Genomic DNA, 19,155 nt, shown 5'->3' with positions numbered 1-19,155 from the left:
TTCAACTTGTTTCATTAATGCATTTATCATATGATATTGTGGAAAAATATTAAAATAGACTTGTGCGTTGAATCTTTTCAGTCTTTTCAGTCTAGCTTTTATATGGGTGTTATTAGGCTCTTCTTAAAATAAAATAAACAAAATAAAATCCAGGAATTAAAAAAAAAAAAAAAAAAAGCTTCTTGGAATAAAGGGCAAAAAGAAAACGTACTTTCTCAAAACTCCAAAGTATTCTAGAGATTGGTAATCAAACTCTAATTGGTTATATGTGTGTGTTTGTTGAAATGGTCTCTTTATTGAACAACCATGCATATACTTTTCATATTGCCTTTCATCACCATTTTTTTTTTTTTTTATGACGAGAGTGTTCGGGTCAACTTACGTGTATCGCAACTAATCTCATAAGACTCTGAAACTACTAGTCAGATAAGACTCCAATGGCCACCCCTAATCGTTGTTAGCTTTCATCACTTTTCATATTGCCTTTTATCACTTTTTATATCAATAGATTTCAAAGATAGGTAACCGTTCTTGCATTTATCACCAATTTTTATTAGAGCCACACATTTGAAACGAAACAAATCATTTCAGTCATAAACTCTTCTTGCTAGGGTTGAGCATGAGTAGCAGGTAGAATCGGAACCTATGGGTAGAACCAAAACCGGACCCGGAACCGATACTATGCGGGTAGCTTCTGCTTCCATTTTTTTGGAACTGACATTGTGTGGTTCTAGTTTTGGTTCCTACATGTGGAGGAACCGAAACCTAGAAAAAAGAACCTGCAACAGGTACTTGGCTTAGAACTTGCTTGGAACCTGCAGCAGGTACCCTGTTTTGGAACTGAGTTGAAATGAAATATTTGTGAAAAATGGAGGCTCTATCGTAATTTTATATATAAAAGAATTTAAAATGGAAAAAGTTAAATTTTTACAATAACCTAATTAAATAAATATACAATTATACTTATTACATATAAACTACACCATATAAAAAAATTTAATATATTATAATATATTGATATATATTAAAGTTTTGATTAATTAAGTATATAATTAGAATTAGGACCGATTAAAAGTGTTTTAATGTTATTAGAAGAATTATTTTTGAATAAAATAGAATATTTGATTAAATAATAATATAATATTTAGTTATTTACTTCAATTATCAAGTTCCAAGTATATTATTACATTATAGTTAAATGATTACTTAATTAATTATAAGTTTATAACATTACATTAATAATTTAGTACATTACTTAATTAAATAATTAGAAATTTAATTAATTATAACATTATATTATAGATTTATAGTATAATTACTTAATTAATTATAATATTACATTATAAACAAATGATTACTTAATTAATTATAACATTCCATTATAAACATTAGTGCAATACATAATGAAATTATTAAAAATTTAATGAATTATAATACTCCCTCTGTTTCTTTATAAATGTCGTTTTGAGGGTATTAACTTCTTTTCAAAATAAATGACGTTGTCTTTTCTCTTCCAATGTTTCTTTTACCCATATCTCCATTCTCTACTTTGCCCCTCATCTTCTCTCTCTACTTTTTTCTATGGCCCACATCTCCTTTCTTTTTTAATATTTCACACATATGTGTAGCGGGAAAAACAAAATTTTCCCACCTGCAATATTAGAGGAAAAAGTCAATTTGAAGAGAGATAAAATTGATTCATTAAAAACTGTGCAAAAACTTAAAACGACAATTATATAGAAACAGATAGAGTATCATATTAAAGATTTATAGTATGATTACTTAATTTATTATAACATTAAATTATAGTACGATCACATAATTAATTATAATATTACATAATTAAATTATTACTTAATTAATTATGACATTATATTATAAATATTAGTAATTTATTATATTAGCACAATACTTAATTAAATGATTAGAAATTTAATTAATTATAATATTACATTATAAATTTGTAGTATGATTACTTAATTAATTATAACATTACATTATAAACAAATAATTACTTAATTAATTATAACATTCTATTACAAACATTAGTACAATACTTAATTAAATGATTAGAAATTTAATTAATTAAAACATTACATTATAATTAAATAATTACTAAATTAATTATAACATCACATTATAGATTTATACTATGATTACTTAATTAATCATAATATTTCATTATAAAAATTAGTATAATATTTAATTAAATGATTAGAAATTTAATTAATTACAATATTAAATTATAGATTTATAGTATGATTGTTTAATTAATTGTTTGTGTTTTGGGTTTGATTGAGGAATTTTATGTGAATTGTGATGAATTGATTGGATTCAAGTGTTGCCTAAAGATTAGAAGATTTATGAGTCACATTGGACATAAATGAATGAGTAATCAAATTTTGTTAGAGGTGTAATTGTAAACTTTTAAGGTATTTTTGTCATTTTTTAAACTAATAGAGGGTAATTTTTTTTTACAGGGTACTTAGAAAAGGAACCGGAACCTGCATTTTAGGCTTCAGTTTCTTGAATTTAAGAACCTGCACTATGCAGTTTCGGTTCCCCCGAAAAATGCAAGGTACCTGAAATCGCTCAACCCTACTTCTTTCTATTTTTTTAGAATGGTTTTTAATAATTTCAAGGATTTTTTCTTTACAATAATCTTAGGGTTTTATAATTATGGAGATAATACTTTTCATTATTACAAGTGTGATTCAAATTTTAAGTTGTCTTACTCTGATTGTATATTGTATATAAATAATTTATTTTAGGGGTTTTTACTCAACGCCCTAAGATTTAATCAGATAACAAAGGTCCCTCGAGATTTCAAAAATAACAAAAAAAAAAAAAATCCAAAGTTAGTTAACCATTAGAGATCATAACATGATATGTGAATGCACATTTATTTAATTGTCTCTCTCTCTATCATTTATTTTAACACTAAAAGATTAACAATAGGGGGATTTATGTTATTTCTATACGATAGGGATATTATTGTTATTTGATTATACCTAAGGGGTTGTTATTAACCCTTTATTTTAATTAAAAAATAATTAGTATAAAATAATGGAAGTATTTTGATAATTAATATTTCATAAACAGCTTTTGATTTTCAAAAGTCACATAAACCTACTTATTGAATTCATTTATATGGATTATTTCATATTCAAATTTTAATATAACCTCTTTTTAAATTAGTTTAGCAAATGCTTTTTGAATTACAACTTAAGAAATAATTGACCGGAGATAAACTACAATAGATCCAAACTAAGCTCAATCATTTTGGTCATCCTCAAAATGCCTTAGTCTTTTGATATAAAAGTTTTATTAAAGGTGTTCATGTTACGATTTGCACCAATGAGAAGTACATAGTATCTATAATTGAATATATGCAGGAGTTTATATAAAACCGTTATTTTGATGTTGGATTAATAGATGAATAAGAAATCAAGCAATGGTACAAAAAGAAGATTTTTAAAGTAGTTACAATGCTTGGTGCAAAGCCTACGTCCACTATTCTTGTATTGTTTTCTAGTAGAAGTATTGTTAACAAAGTATTAGTAAAAAAATTTGGTCCCTAATTTGAGTAAAAAGTAAGCTTATATACTTTTACAATGACAAACTTGTAAATAAGTTAACCTAAAAAGAATTACACATAACGTGAATCCATGCTTTAAGAATTTATCGTACAACAGAAAGTACTATTTTAATTTGTTGTTGTGAGTTTGTAACATAAAAAGTAATATAGGGACTCTTGTTTATTTTATTATATTTCTTTTTTTCTCTCCATTTCATTTAATTCTTCCTTTTTATTAATGAAAAGGGGTAGCCGGTCACCAAAATTTGGTGAATGTTTGTATTTTCTTCTGGGATGGTTTCATATATTCTTCCTTTTATAAATCAACTTGTAATAAAGACTTAGGCGTTAACTCAAAGTAAGTCTTTCTTCTTTTGCCATCCAACTCTTCAATCTCTCCTGGCATTGATGAAAATGGAAATTGAGTTAATTAATAGTCACAATTATGCTTAAATTATGTTGGATAATATCTTCAAACTCTAAAATTTTAAAATAACAAAGAAAATTTGTAATTTATACAAAACAATAGTACTTTATAAGGAAAATTTAAATATAATTCAAAACCCATATTTATAGTGTTATATGTGGTGAGTCAAAGTTGGTCCAATTGTTATGCAAAGAAAAATAATATGATACAACATAACAAAATGAAAATTTGTAACAAAGACTGCACTTTTTATTTTACATATGTTTATAATTCCAGTATTAAATCTATAATACCCCGTATTTTTTGGGGATTTTATTAAATTTTATTTCATGATTTTTGTGGGTTCGAAGTGCAAGAAATCAAAAGTTTTGAGGGGTAGAGGTATAGTCGAAACAATTGAGGTTTAGAGTAAAATTGGCCAGATATTTGTTTGAACAGTGATCGTTCAAATGAAAGAAGAAAAAGCCGTGAGATTAATTTGTATATCTTTGGTACCTTTGATTATCTATAATTAATCTACTCCTTGTAGTATACAAAATTACACAATTATCTTTGAAAAAAAAATTATTCAAAATTAAGAAATATATCTTAAGATTTCGAAATTTTTTATTTTAACATCAAAATTCAAAAAAAAAAAAATATATATATATATATATATACCTAAAACATAGGAAACATACAAAATTACCTAAAGCAACTAAAAAACACACCAAAAAAAAAAATTACGATACTTTTTGAACTTGGTAGGCTTTTAATTATTTTAAAAAGATATTTTTATGAATTTTGATTCTTTATTTTATTATTAATTTAATAAGATTTTATGATTCTTTTTGTTGGTATTTTTAAGAATAAAAATCGTTTAAGAGTTAGTTTCAATCGAAAAAACTAATGCCAGTGGAACCTATGGGCACTAAGTGTGGCCCAAACCTCACGGATTTAAATTGATTTACCTATTAAATTGGACATATACCATCCAGTACGCTATAGTTTGCAAAACTTCAACTAGTCCTTGTGCTATCCGAATTATCTAACTACGTCTCCAGCCGTTAGTTTTTTCCGTTAAAACTACTTTTTGACCTGTTTTGACTTTTGAAATGACCAAATTATCTTAAAATAAGTTACCATGAAATTAAGAAAAACATCTAAATTTTTCAAAAAAATAATAATTTAATATTCAATAAAATTTCCTGAAACATAAGAAAAATTTAAAACAATTAAGCAAGCAAAAAAAAAAAATTTTAAATTCTTCTAAATGGGTAGTTTTTTTTTTTTCCAAAATTTTTTTTACGATTTTTTCTTTTTTAAAGAATTTAATTGAATTATAAGATTTTTCGGTACTTTTAAGAATTTTTTTTTTTGAAAATTTTAGTATTTTCTTTTAAATTTTTGATAAACTTATTTTTAAGGGCAATAATGGCCAAAATGGGTCAAAATTTAGTTTTAACGGTAAAAATTAACGGCAGGGGGAAGTAGTTGGACATTGCGGATAAGTTTAAAAACTACAGGTATAACATTGGGAGTATCAGTCTTATTAAACGTGAAAAACTGTTCACAGTCAAGACTGAAGACGCGTTTTATGTTGCCTCCACGAACTTTATCATCACTAACTTGAAGCATTCTATGATACTTCCACGAAGCATTCTATGGGACCTCCGCGAACTTTACTTTCTCATTGTCATGAATCAAAATCACTCCGTGTATGGTTTTAGTCTTCCTTATTGAAATGATGCAAGAAACGAAGGCTCTACAAATTGTAACTGTAGTCTTCGATACTTCTGTATTTCTTGGGAGGAAATATTGCGAAATCTCCATTGCTTCTTCTTCAGCAATAACGCAATTGCTGATTTTTCTGATTATTTTCTTCATGTCTGACTCACTTTCATTCTCATTTTTCTCGGAAATTTGTTGTGTTGTTTGTGTTTAGGTTGAGCTGACAAATCACCAACAGATTCTGATATTGACGAATTCATCAGAGCATCCATAATCTTATTAGCTGTACTAGTTCTGAGGTTTTGCATCCTGATAGATTAGCATAAAAGTACTATCTCAAGCGAAGCTGTGATTACTACTTCATTGATCACCAGCCGTATCCAAAAAGATTGAGCCATACCGTTTGAGTTGTTAAACCCATGAACAAATAATTCTTGGACTCGCATGGTTTTTGTAGGTGCTTGTTCCATATTACTTCTTGTATTTGTTTTTTAGAAAAATGACCAGTACAAATTTTTTTATGTTAATTCTGAAACATACGGGCTCCAAAGGTAATTTTAAGGGTGATATATAATATATATATATATATATATATTATATATATATATATATATATATATATATATATTATATATATAATATATATATATTTCTCTTGAAAGTCTTGACTTGAAACTATGATTTCGCCATTTTTTCTCAGCAGTTTCCAAATTCAACAAACAGAGGTTCTTCAAGTCGCCAGAACAAGTATGTTTTTATTTATTTATTTTTGTAATTAATCTGTTTTCTTCGGCAGTTTGTCTTTGTTCGTGCATAAAATTAATATGAGAATGCTATTTTTGAAGGGCGAAACCAAGAATTTCTTTTCGGGGAGAGCTGCAAAATTGTTTTAAATATTATCTAATTATATTATTCATTTGACTAAACCTTAATATTGATTCAAGAAATATTATATTAATGAAAGATAGATTACCGATTATTGGGAATGTTTAGAGAAATGTGTTTTAATTGATTCGAATAAATTGGGGATATGTTATATAAATTACAAATTACCCTCCTTTTTAAATATTAATATTATATTATTTTTGAATAATTCTATTTCCCTACATTTCAGATTTTGCTAAAATACCCCAACATAAAAAAGTTTAAAACTTAACAAAACATCTCAAGCCACTATCGGGCGCCTACCACCACCGCATAGCGACGATAGTGAGATCTAACCATGAAATGACGGCCATCTCACGGCCAAATATCTGGCCTTTCACGGCCACATATCTAGCCGTAAAAGACTAGATCTGATTGTTTCTGCCATGATTTATGCTCATAGTCGGAAATAGCCTTAGCGACGCACAACCAGCCAGATAAGTGGCTGTGAGCCATTTCGTCTGCTGTCAGGGTGGTTGCCGACAACTGGCAGTGTTGGCTAGATTCGGCCACCACCCTTGGTAATTTTTTTAAATTCCAAGGGTATTTAAGTCCTAAACTTTATAATAAAGATAATATAGTCAATTGGTATTTTTATAAATTGTTTTTAAAACAAGGCATTATGTCTTAAAATTTTATTAGTAAGTAAATTATAACAAAAATAGATTATCAAATAATCTTAAAATAAAGGTTCTAATTACCTCGTATATTATCATCAGTAATTACTATTGGTATTTAAGATTATCAGAATCTTATATTACTTGATAACCAATATAATAATTAAATAATATAAATATATTATCTCTCAATAATCTTATATAACCCTCAACCAAATATACCTATTTTTTAAAATGTTTGAAAACCGGAAGCGATACAAAGAATTTTGACGTCAATAATATAAGAATTTAGATACTATAAATCAAAACTGGAAGCAAGGATACAAGACTCTCTTCGGAGTAGTGGTCCTGATCGGCTTGATTTGAAGATGGAGTGATAATTAAATAAAACAGAAAGGCATTCTATGATACATCCACGAACTTTACTTTTTCATATATAAATCAAATCACTCTGTATATGTCTTCTTCTAAGTTTAATTATTGAAATATCATAACAAGTTTCGCCATCTGTGATTGCAAGAAACGAAGGCTCTTCATGTTGTAGGTGTTGAATACTTTTGTATTCTTGAGAGGATAATGCGATTGCTTTTTCTTCAGCAATAACGCACTTCTAAAGTTCTTCAACTTTTAATTTTCTGTTCTGCAGGTTTTGTTAATCTGTGTCCAATAGTTTTGTAATGGCTTCCCAAGTATGCAAAGCAAATAGCATCTGGATGGAATATGATGTGTTCTTGATTTTTCAGAGGAGAAGATACACGCAAAAACTCCACTGGTCATTTGTATTCTGCGTTGGATCAGAAAGGAATTTCACATTCAAAGATAACCACAGACTTGAAAGAGGAAAGGTAATATCGTCAGAACTCTTTAAGCAATTGAAGAATCTAGTTTTGCACTCGTTGTTTTTTCAGAAAAATGCTTCTTCGCCATGGTGCTTGGATGAATTAGCGAAGATTTTGGAATGCATGAAAGCAATGGGTCAGATAGTTTTGCCAGTTTTTCTACAATGTCACTCCATCCGACGTTGAAAACAGTCAGGACTTTGAAAAGCTTTTCGGGATCACGAAAAAATTTCAGGAAGATTTGGAAAAGGTGCAAAGTTGGAGGGTTGCCATGACAAAGATTGCTATACTTCTGGATGGCATTTGGGCGATGGGTAACGCCCAATACTCGTTTCAAAATAGACAACCAATGCAGAGATCTTTGGCTTGAAGGAAAGCTTCTCAACTATTAATCGCATAGCAATTCATGAATAGAGAGCAAGGCCAATTTCAAGGCTCTAAAACAATTAACTACTTGGAAATGTAGCTGTTAGTAAATTCAAAAATAGTATTTTTTACTGTTGGTTTTACTTTATACTGTAGTTTCTCGCTCACGTTACTTGGATTGTTAGTAGTTCATTTCACTTATTTTGATTCAATATTTTGACATCTATTGGAATTGATATCATTCCAATTAAAGAAATTATATATTGGCTTAAGTTTTTTTTGCCTATTTGTAGCTCATGCTAACTTCCACGTGTTTGATTTTTTTCTTCCAAATTTGTAGGGAAGAATCAAAATTTATTCAAGGCATTGTTGACGAAATATCAAACAAATTCAGTTCTACGTTTTTAAATACAAATGGCAATCTGGTCGGAATGGAGTCACGAATGAAGCAAATGGGTCCATTACTAGGTATAGGCTTGAATGATGTTCGAATGTTAGGGATTTGTGGAATGGGTGGAATAGATAAGAAACTCTTGCAAGATCTGTTTTTGATAAGATCTCTGATCAATTTATGGTAGTAGCTTTCTTGCCGATATTAGAGAGTTTCTATAACACGAGGTCTGCTCCGTTTACAGAAACAGCTTATTTCTGAAATCTTCACGGGAAGAAACATAAACATATGCAATGTTCACAATGGATCTAAGAGATAATGAGAAGGTTACGGCATAAAAGGGTTCTTGTCATACTTGACGATGTAAGATCAAATAGAACAATTAAAAGCTTAGCTGGAATGCATGATTGGTTTGGGTTGGAAGTAGAATCATCATTACAACCAGAAATCGACATTTGCTTGTTAGCCATGGCGTGGATAATGTGCATATGGTCAATGGGTTAATCCTGGGAAGCTCTTAAGTTGTTTTGTTGGAAAGCCTTTAGAATTGTCATCCTACTATGATTTTGTGGAGCTTTCTCAGCAAATGGTCGATTATGCTGATGGCCTTCCATTGGCCCTGGAAGTTCTGGGATCCTTCTTGTTTGGTAGAAGTAAAGCTGAGTGGAAAGGTGCATTGGATAGATTGAAAGAAGTTCCTGACGAAAGAATTTTTGAAATACTTAAATACTATGATGGACTACAAGAACTGGAGAAGAAAATATTTCTAGATGTTGCTTGTTTCTTTGAGGAAGGGACAATGAAGTAAGACAAATACTGGACAGTTGTGATTTTTACCCAGACATTGGAATTAGTTTTCTAATTGATAATGTTCATTTTCTTTCAATCAACAAATTGCGTATGCATGACTTAATGAAATGTATGTGTAGGGAAATTGTTCGCCAACAGGGTCCCCAAAACCAGGCCAACGTAGTAGGTTATGGCTCTCTGATGATGTTTATCGTGTATTGACAAAAAATAGGTATGCGATTTTGAAGAAACCATAAACTTGAAACCATATCATACAATTTTACATGCGTATATAGACAATGTCAGATATAGTATTGAAGTTATTATCTCCACCTGATTGCATCATTATGCTCTTTCTTCTCAGGGGACAGAGCTGTTGAAGGCATAATTCTGGACTTTCCTGCATACGAAGAGTTAAAATTGAATGCTAAATCCTTTTCAGCATGAGGAATCTAAGATTACTCAAAATTAAAGATGCAAGCCTTTGCCAAAGCCTTGAATATTTTCAGATGAGTTCGTCTTCTTAATTGGCTGCTGCCCCTTAACATCCTTGCCATCCGTTTTCAACCCAACAAACTTTTCGAACTTAACATGTGTTACAGCCACATTAAACAACTTTGGGAAGGAGTAAAGGTAACATTCTCAATTGCATATGTACTTCTGTTTCTTTGTCTAAAATGTACTCAACTTTGCGGTTTGTCGAAACCGATCTTTTCTAATTAAGTTTTGTTTTCCTTCTATCAGCATTTGAAACAGTTGAAATAATACCTCAGTCACTCAAAATACTAACTGGGCCCCAGACTTCACTGGTGCCCCAAATCTTGAGAAACTGATTCTGATGGTTTACGAGTTTATCTTTTCTTCACCCGTCCTTGGTCCTCAGAAAGCTTATTATTGAATCTAAGACTGCAAACAGCTGAGTCTCAAGCTCAAATTGAGTGTGAATCTGTTGGTTCTATCCTTTCTGGCTGCTCAAAACTGAATGATTTAAGGGATCTTTGCAAATGCAAAGCATCTGTTGCTGCTTCTTTTAGATGGAACAGCCATAAAGAACTACCTCCTCACCACATCTACTAGCTTAACGTTAGATTTGAGAATTGCGAAACCCTATTACTCTTCCCAACAGCATTTGTGATTTGAGGTCTCTTAAAGTTCTTAATATCAATGGCTGCTCAAAACTACAATCTGCCAGATGACTTGGGACATCGGCAAGTTTGAAAATCTTGATTTAGGTGGAATTGCTATAAGAGAACTACCTTCTCAATCCAACATCTCACTAGGCTTATAACGTTAGGTTTGAGGATTGCAGAAACCTTATTAGTCTTACCAACAGCATCTGTGATTTGAGGTCTCTAAAGTTCTCAATATCAGTGGCTGCTCAAAACTACACAAACTGCCGATAACTTGGGGCATCTTGTAAGTTTGGAAAATCTTGATTTAGGTGGAACTGCTAACCAACCACCATCGTCTATTGTGCTATTGACAAACTTCCAACAATTATCTTTAATGGATGCAAAGGAGAACCTCGAAAGTCCGGAGTTCTCTCCTCAGCTTGTTCCGTTGTTCTCTAGAGAAAATCCAGAGTCCGTAGGCTTGAGGTTACCTTCTTTTTTATCAGGTTTATGCTCTTTAAGACACTTGGATCTAGGTGATTGCAATCTCCAGGAAGGTGCAATTCCCTCTGATATGGCTCCTTACCATCATTATTAAAATTAAATCTGAGCAGGAACAATTTTGTTAGTTTACCTTCAAGCATCATCAACTGCCTAAGCTTGAAACTCTTTTATAGAGTATTGCGATCGACTTCAAGCCTTGCCAGAGCTTCCACAAGTACAGGTAGATTATTTGCTCAGAATTCACATCCTTGGAAATAATATCATCAAGTCCACTATATTCAAATCAAAATCACGAAATTTTACTTAAATAATTGCTTCAAACTGGCTGGAAGTAGAAGAAGCAGTGGTGTGACAGTCAGTTTTTAAAAAGTATGCTTCATTCGCTGTTAAAAGTCATTTCAGTATGGTTCAATTTATTTATTTGTGACTTCAGTTTTAGTTTTGATATCTTTAATTATAACCATTATTTTAATTAACTGTAAAATCATATAAAAATCTTAGTAAATGGTAGCTTATTGCCTATACAGATGACTTCGACTATGAGTAGGACAATTTGATTGAACAATTTCATGTTATTATTTGGATCATAAGTGAAAATATATTCTGGCTCACTCATTGCTCTCTCATAGCTTCTGAATGCCTCTTCTTTATTCACAGCGACTTAATATGGAGTTATGCGTTCTGAGTTCGAAATTATTGTTCCTGGATCTCAAGTTCCAGACTGGTTCTTTGATTATTATAGTGAAGGGTCATCATTAAGAATTGTCAACGATGGTAAGATGTAGGGACTGGCACTTTGTGCTGCTTTTCAGTACACAATCCAAAGGATTTCTATCCATACAAACGGATGCAACTTGGTTGTACCGTACAAACGGATATCACTCATACCCATGCTGTTTCCTGTACACCCTTAGCACACCAAGACTTGTTTTTCCTCCATGTCAGTCCCTCTAATTCCTTGCTGGACAGATCACCTCTGGTTTTCTACATTTCTTTAAGTCTCTCGCCAGCAATGATATATTTTATCTAAGGGTGTTTCTTTTCGAGATAAAACCGATGAAAGCGTAAAGGTAAAAGAATGTGGGCTCCGTCCAGTAATGATTCTGATTCTGATATTGAAGAACTCATCGGAGCATCCAATAATCTTAGCCCAATACTAGTCGTGAGGTTTTGAATCCTGATAGATTAACAGTAACAAGTAGTATCATCAAGCGAAGCCGTGATTGCTGCCCTGATCAGCAGCCATATCCAAAAAGATTGAAGTGATACTGTTTGAGTGCTTAAACCTCATGAACAAATAACTCTTGGAATTAAACTCTTCACTCCTTCCTGCTGGCCTTTTCTCTACCTTTGACTTGCTATGGTTTTTGTAATTGCTTGTTCCGTATCATTTCTTGTATTTGTTTTGTCGAAAGTGAATCCAGAAAATTAAAATATTTCTTATGTATTCTAAGCTGACGTTAAAATCATTTACATTAAACTAATAAAAATATCAAACAATTCAAAACTGTCTTTGGTTTTCGGAAAAATGATCCTTGACAACAGTAGAACTGAGGGCTTGTTCATTTACTATTCATTTCTTCGAGCCTATCGAATTCATTATTACACCATGCTAATGCTACAACAATTTGTTCAATTCTGCTGGCTTTTCCACGTTTTGATTGTTTCAGTATAAGGCTATGCAATTAGTTCATTCAGTAAATGAATCTAGGTAGGTTTGGGACAATGCTGTAGAAACACTTTCAGTTTCCGAGCAATGAAACGACAGATGCATATGGATCCCGTCACTCCCCTAAATTCTGTTGCATAGATGTAGTTACTGTTAGCTAGATCAGAATTATGGGAGCAAATTAAAAAAAGTATTGCTGTGAGATGTATCAGAATATGCGTACTTTATCCATCAACTATTTTTTTTCTACTGTTTTGACTGTACATATCTTGTGTTGTAATTTTTGTGGCTGACTCTTCAATATATAGATCAAATGAATAATGCCTTTCCCAGTAAGATTGTGCTTTTATTTCAACGACACACAGTCATGATCAATAAGCTCGTTTGTTCTGGCATCTGCATTTCCAGGTAAAAGTGTTACGACTGAAATGCTTCAGTCATATTCCCTGTAAAAATATTTGAAAGGTTAAGGTTCTCCCTCCAATTAATAATAATATTTTAGACGGATAAGACTAATATTTTACCATGCATTTAAAAAAAAAAAATGTTAAAAATGAAATCCCAACCATCCAAAAACTTTGATCTAATGATCAAAAGCTACTTCTGATGTGAAAGTAATTGATAGCTAGTGACCCCAATCTTGTGCAATTGATGCTAACTTATCTGGAGTTGCATTTGAGGAGCTAAGTGATTATGGACTTTCTTAAATATATTCATAAAATCTCTGAATCAGCACTTGATATATAACTGTAATGCTTTTACTTTCTCCAGGTTGGTTGTAGATTGTATTGATAATATGACATTACTTGAAAATGAGCATTTGGAAATAAAGTCTAAGAGGACCTGAAAATTACAACAGCATTTATTCACATAGCTTCATTTTTGCTACTTTCTTTTTCTTTCTCTTTTTAACGTGAATTTGCAATTCTCTCTAAGTTGTACCTCACAACATTTGCATTTCGCAAATTAAACGATTAAGCACGATGCATCTTTTTCAGGATTTTACTATGGATCTGACCCTCTATATGAATATTCTTAGATGTTTCTACGATGGATTGACCCTGTACATGAACATTCTCCAATGAATTTATGATAGATCCGACCCTATATGGACATTCACACATGCTGACATCTGTCATTCCACTCTCAAGATAATGAATTTCTTAAAAAAATAAAAAAAGTGCACAAAAACAGTAAACACAAATGTATAAACTCTCCCTGTAAATAGTTCAGCATTACTTTATTTAAAATATTGCGAACCAAATCTCCGTAACCATCCTATTAAATTGAAAGCTGCAATAAGTGCCACGGTAACCTTTCCATTACGTAATTAGTTTACATTCTCATAGCAGCCACTGCAACATGTAAGAGAATTGAAGATGCCTCAAGAACATTTGCAAATGGCACATCTACAGAAATAACTTCAGTCTCATTATTGTTTTCTACAAACTTAAATTTTAAAACCATGCCTACAAAAATATGCATCGAAGCATGCCAGAAAGGTTGAATCAGATCGCAGCAAAGATATACAATTTCTGAATGAGATATATGTGACCATTAGCGATAGACAGAACACAAGAAATATAAAAGAAAAAGTTAAGAGAAATGAAATCTTATTATATGTTGAAAATTTATAACAATTTCTATAATTTTCTCATCCTATCGAGGTTTGCCAAAGTAAAGTACGGCATATCTACAACATGAACCAACACCAAACTTACCAGATCTGAATATACAAAGGTTTGTCTAACTGTGCAATTTCCTGAACAAGGAACTGAACGAGGTTTGTAAGCTAAAAATAGTCTTCCTCGAGAAAACAAATCAAATTTCAGTATGACAAAAACCAAAGAAAAACTAATATGGATATGACCACATATATGTTTCCACTGGACACTCAACATGAACAGGCTCAGCATAAGATTAAGAAATGCAATACCCACTAACCATTTTTCACATCTCATTTCCTCGTTTTATCAAGAACTTCGATATATCTTTTTGGAATGCCAAATTGTTCGACTAGATGTTTTGCAAGATCATCAATCACACCACCTTGAATAAGAACCTCATGCCCTTTTTTACCTGGAAAAGACAATTTTAACCCAACAAAAGTGTAAATGAGCACATAAACGAGATTAAGTCATAAGTTTCAAAACAATGGCATCAACAACATACAAGAAGCTTAGAAAGATTGATGGTTATCATCTTTCCATTGATCAAACCAGCTTATTTATTAGTGAAAACAGTGAGAAAAACAAACAGAAGAAGCATGTGTATCAGTGTAAAGGGAAAATACAATAAGACAAGATCTAGCATTTCTTTAGCGTTTTCATTGTCACAAGAAAGGGTATTCTGACCATTTTCCTAAGAGATCTAGCATTTCTTTATGGGCAATACTACACTTACAACCTAATCTCACAAACTCTCTCTCACAACCCCGACATGGCAGCTCGCAATTAGTTAGCTTGCAATGGGTCTTGTCTACCCAATTACAAATTGTCACGTCAGAGTTGTGAGAGAAAGTTTGTGAAATAAAGTTGTGAGCCAATCTTTATTGCTTCTTTATTATGAGTAAAAAAGTGAAAAATGAATTAGAGTAGAGAGGACGTAATAGAGAAAAAAGAAAAAAAATCATAATTCTTATTCTAATCTCTCTCTAGAATGTATTTCTATTCCAGTCTGTCCTTCCCCTGCATGTCATGTCCGCTGTCCAGAAATCAGATTAATAAACAATAAATGCAACAGCGGGAGCAACTGGAAACGACTGTTCAACACCAGTGAGGGGGAGCTTTTATCAGACTGTTAAGTCAGAGCTTCCTAAAAGTTGTGTTTTTTCACCTGTTCTATCCTGTCATGTAGCAGAGTTGAGATGGTCAAATGAACTTTTGATATGTGGCAAAGATGATTAATTATCCCAAAGATAAACGGATCCTAATCCACTCCCAAAACATATAAATATGGCCTCAAAACTTTTTTAATAAGAAACTAAGTATAATCGCATTCGTAAAAGATTTACAAATGGATGAACAAGAAATGGCATAAAGTGTTTCACATCTTTAGTTACAATTTGGAATCTGAAAAGCTCAAAAACAATCAAAATCTAGACCCAACTGATTAAGACATTCCAAAAAATTCCTAAAAGACAGCAACAAGCAAAGAACCCCAGTACAGAATCATTGCCATCTCCCAATTGTGAGATGAATAAAGAAAAAGTTGCACATCTTTAATTCCCAGGAAATGGAAGCCCTGAGAGAAGCCTAATACTTGGCCAAGCTCCATAAATACTAGACTTCTCCCCATTATATGTTTAAAACTCTACTGACTCCATTTTCAATTTTATACTTTTCTATTTCAGTATACTGGATGGGAGAATTTAAAAGACATGTATACTCTCTTGAATATTGGCTTACACCACTTGGCCTTTCTTTTAAAGTATGTTCCTCCGTCTTTTTTTTGGGGACTCCCTCAGAAAGCTTAATTATTGAATCTGAAGGGACTGCAAACAGCTTAGGAGTCTCAGAGCTCAAATTGAGTGTGAATCTGTTGAGGTTCTTATCCTTTCGGCTGCTCAAAACTGAATGATGTTCAAGGGATCTTTGCAAATGCAAAGCATCTGTTGCTGCTCTTTTAGATGGAACAGCCATAAAGAAATACCTTCCTCAATCCAACACTCACTAGGCTTATAACGTTAGATTTGAGGAATTGCAGAAACCCTATTACTCTTCCCAACAGCATTTGTGATTTGAGGTCTCTTAAAGTTCTTAATATCAATGGTGCTCAAAACTAGACAATCTGCCAGATGACTTGGGACATCTGGCAAGTTTGGAAATCTTGATTTAGGTGGAATTGTATAAGAGAAATACCTTCCTCAACCAACATCTCACTGGCTTATAACGTTAGGTTGAGGATTGCAGAAACCTTATTAGTCTTACCAAAGCATCTGTGATTTGAGGTCTCTTAAAGTTCTCAATATCAGTGGCTGCTCAAAACTACACAAACTGCCGGATAACTTGGGGCATCTTGTAAGTTTGGAAAATCTTGATTTAGGTGGAACTGCTATAAGCCAACCACATGTCTATTGTGATATGACAAAATTCCAACAATTATCTTTTAATGGATGCAAAGGAGAACCTCGAAAGTCCTGGAGTTCTCTCCTCAGCTTGTTCCCGTTGTTCTTAGAGAAATCCAGAGTCAGTGCGTGAGGTTACCTTCTTTTTATCAGGTTTATGCTCTTTAAGACACTTGGATCTAGGTGATTGCAATCTCCAGGAAGGTGCAATTCCCTCTGATATTGGCTCCTACCATCATTATTAAAATTAAATCTGAGCAGGAACAATTTTGTTAGTTTACTCAAGCATCAGTCAACTGCCTAAGCTTGAAAACTCTTTTTATAGAGTATTGCGATCGACTTCAAGCCTTGCCAGAGCTTCCAGCAAGTACAGGTAGATTATTTGTCAGAATTGCATCCTTGGAAATAATATCATCAAGTCCACATATATTCAAATCAAAATCACGAAATTTTTACTTAAATAATTGCTTCAAACTGGCTGGAAGTAGAAGAAGCAGTGGTGTGACAGTCAGTTTTTATAAAAGTATGCTTCATTCGCTGTTAAAAAGTCAATTTCAGGTATGGTTCAATTTATTATTTGTGACTTCAGTTTTAGTTTTGATATCTTTAATTATAACCATTATTTTAATTAACTGTAAAATCATTGAAAAATCAATTAGTAAATGGTAGCTTATTGCTATACATGATGACTTCGACTATGAGTAGGACAATTTGATTGAACAATTTTTCAGTTATATATTGGATCATAAGTGAAAATAATATTCTGGCTCCTCATTGCTCTCTCATAGCTTCTGATAATGCCTCTTCTTTTCACAGCGACTTAATATGGATTATGCGTTCTGAGTTCGAAATATTGTTCCTGGATCTCAAGTTCAGACTGGTTCTTTGATTATTATAGTGAAGGGTCATCATTAAGAATTGGTCAACGAATGGTAAGATGTAGGGACTGGCACTTGTTGCTGCTTTTCAGTACACAATCCAAAGGATTTCTATCCATACAAAACGGATGCAACTTGGTTGTACCGTACAACAAGGATATCACTCATACCCATGCTGTTTCCTGTACACCCTGTAGCACACCAAAGACTTGTTTTTCCTCCATGTCAGTCCCTCTAAATTCCTTGGTGGGACAGATCACTTGGTTGTTCTACATTTCTTTAAGTCATCCGCCAGCAATGATATATTTTATCTAAGGGATGTTTCTTTTCGAGATAAAACCGATGAAAGCGTAAAGGTAAAAGAATGTGGGCTCCGTCCAGTATATGATTCTGATCTGATATTGAAGACTCATCGGAGCATCCAATAATCTTAGCAAAAACAGTCGGAGGTTTTGAATCCTGATAGATTACAGTAAAAAGTAGTATCCTCAAGCGAAGCCGTGATTGCTGCCCTGATCAGCAGCCATATCCAAAAGATTGAAGTGATACTGTTTGAGTGCTTAAACCTCATGAACAAATAACTCTTGGAATTAAAATCTTCCACTCTTCCTGCTGGCCTTTCTCTACCTTTGACTTGCTATGGTTTTTGTAATTGCTTGTTCCGATACATTTCTTGTATTTGTTTTGTCGAAAGTGAATCCAGAAAATAAAATATTTCTTATGATTCTAAGCTGACGTTAAAATCATTTACATTAAACTAATAAAATATCAAACAATTCAAAACTGTCTTTGGTTTTCGGAAAAATGATCCTTGACAACAGTAGAACTGAGGGCTTGTTCATTTACTATTCATTTCTTCGAGCCTATCGAATTCATTATCACCATGCTAATGCTACACAATTGTTCAATTTGTTGGCTTTTCCACGTTTGATTGTTTCAGTATACGGCTATGCAATTAGTTTATTCAGTAAATGAATCTTGGTAGGTTTGGGACAATGCTGTAGAAACACTTTAGTTTCCGAGCAATGAAACGACAGATGCATATGGATCCCGTCACTCCCCTAAATTCTGTTGCATAGATGTAGTACTGTTAGCTGATCAGAATATGGGAGCAAATAAAAAAGTATTGCTGCGAGATGTATCAGAATATGCGTACTTTATCCATCAACTATTTTTTACACTTTTTTGATGTACATATCTTGTGTTGTAATTTTTGTGGCTGACTCTTCAATATATAGATCAAATGAATAATGCCTTCCCAGTAGAATGGCTTGTTTTATTTCACG

General features: G+C 32.2%; 1 pseudogene; it reads left to right on the top strand.

Moving 5' to 3' along the window:
- Nucleotides 1-7,932: 7,932 nt before the first annotated feature.
- Nucleotides 7,933-9,659, top strand: LOC116133360 (annotated as a pseudogene).
- Nucleotides 9,660-19,155: the final 9,496 nt, after the last annotated feature.

The sequence above is a fragment of the Pistacia vera genome, unplaced genomic scaffold (assembly GCF_008641045.1).
Source record: "Pistacia vera cultivar Batoury unplaced genomic scaffold, PisVer_v2 Contig269, whole genome shotgun sequence".
Lineage (NCBI taxonomy): Eukaryota > Viridiplantae > Streptophyta > Magnoliopsida > Sapindales > Anacardiaceae > Pistacia > Pistacia vera.
Note: the sequence above shows the minus strand (reverse complement) of the source record. Positions and strands in the feature narration are given on the sequence as shown.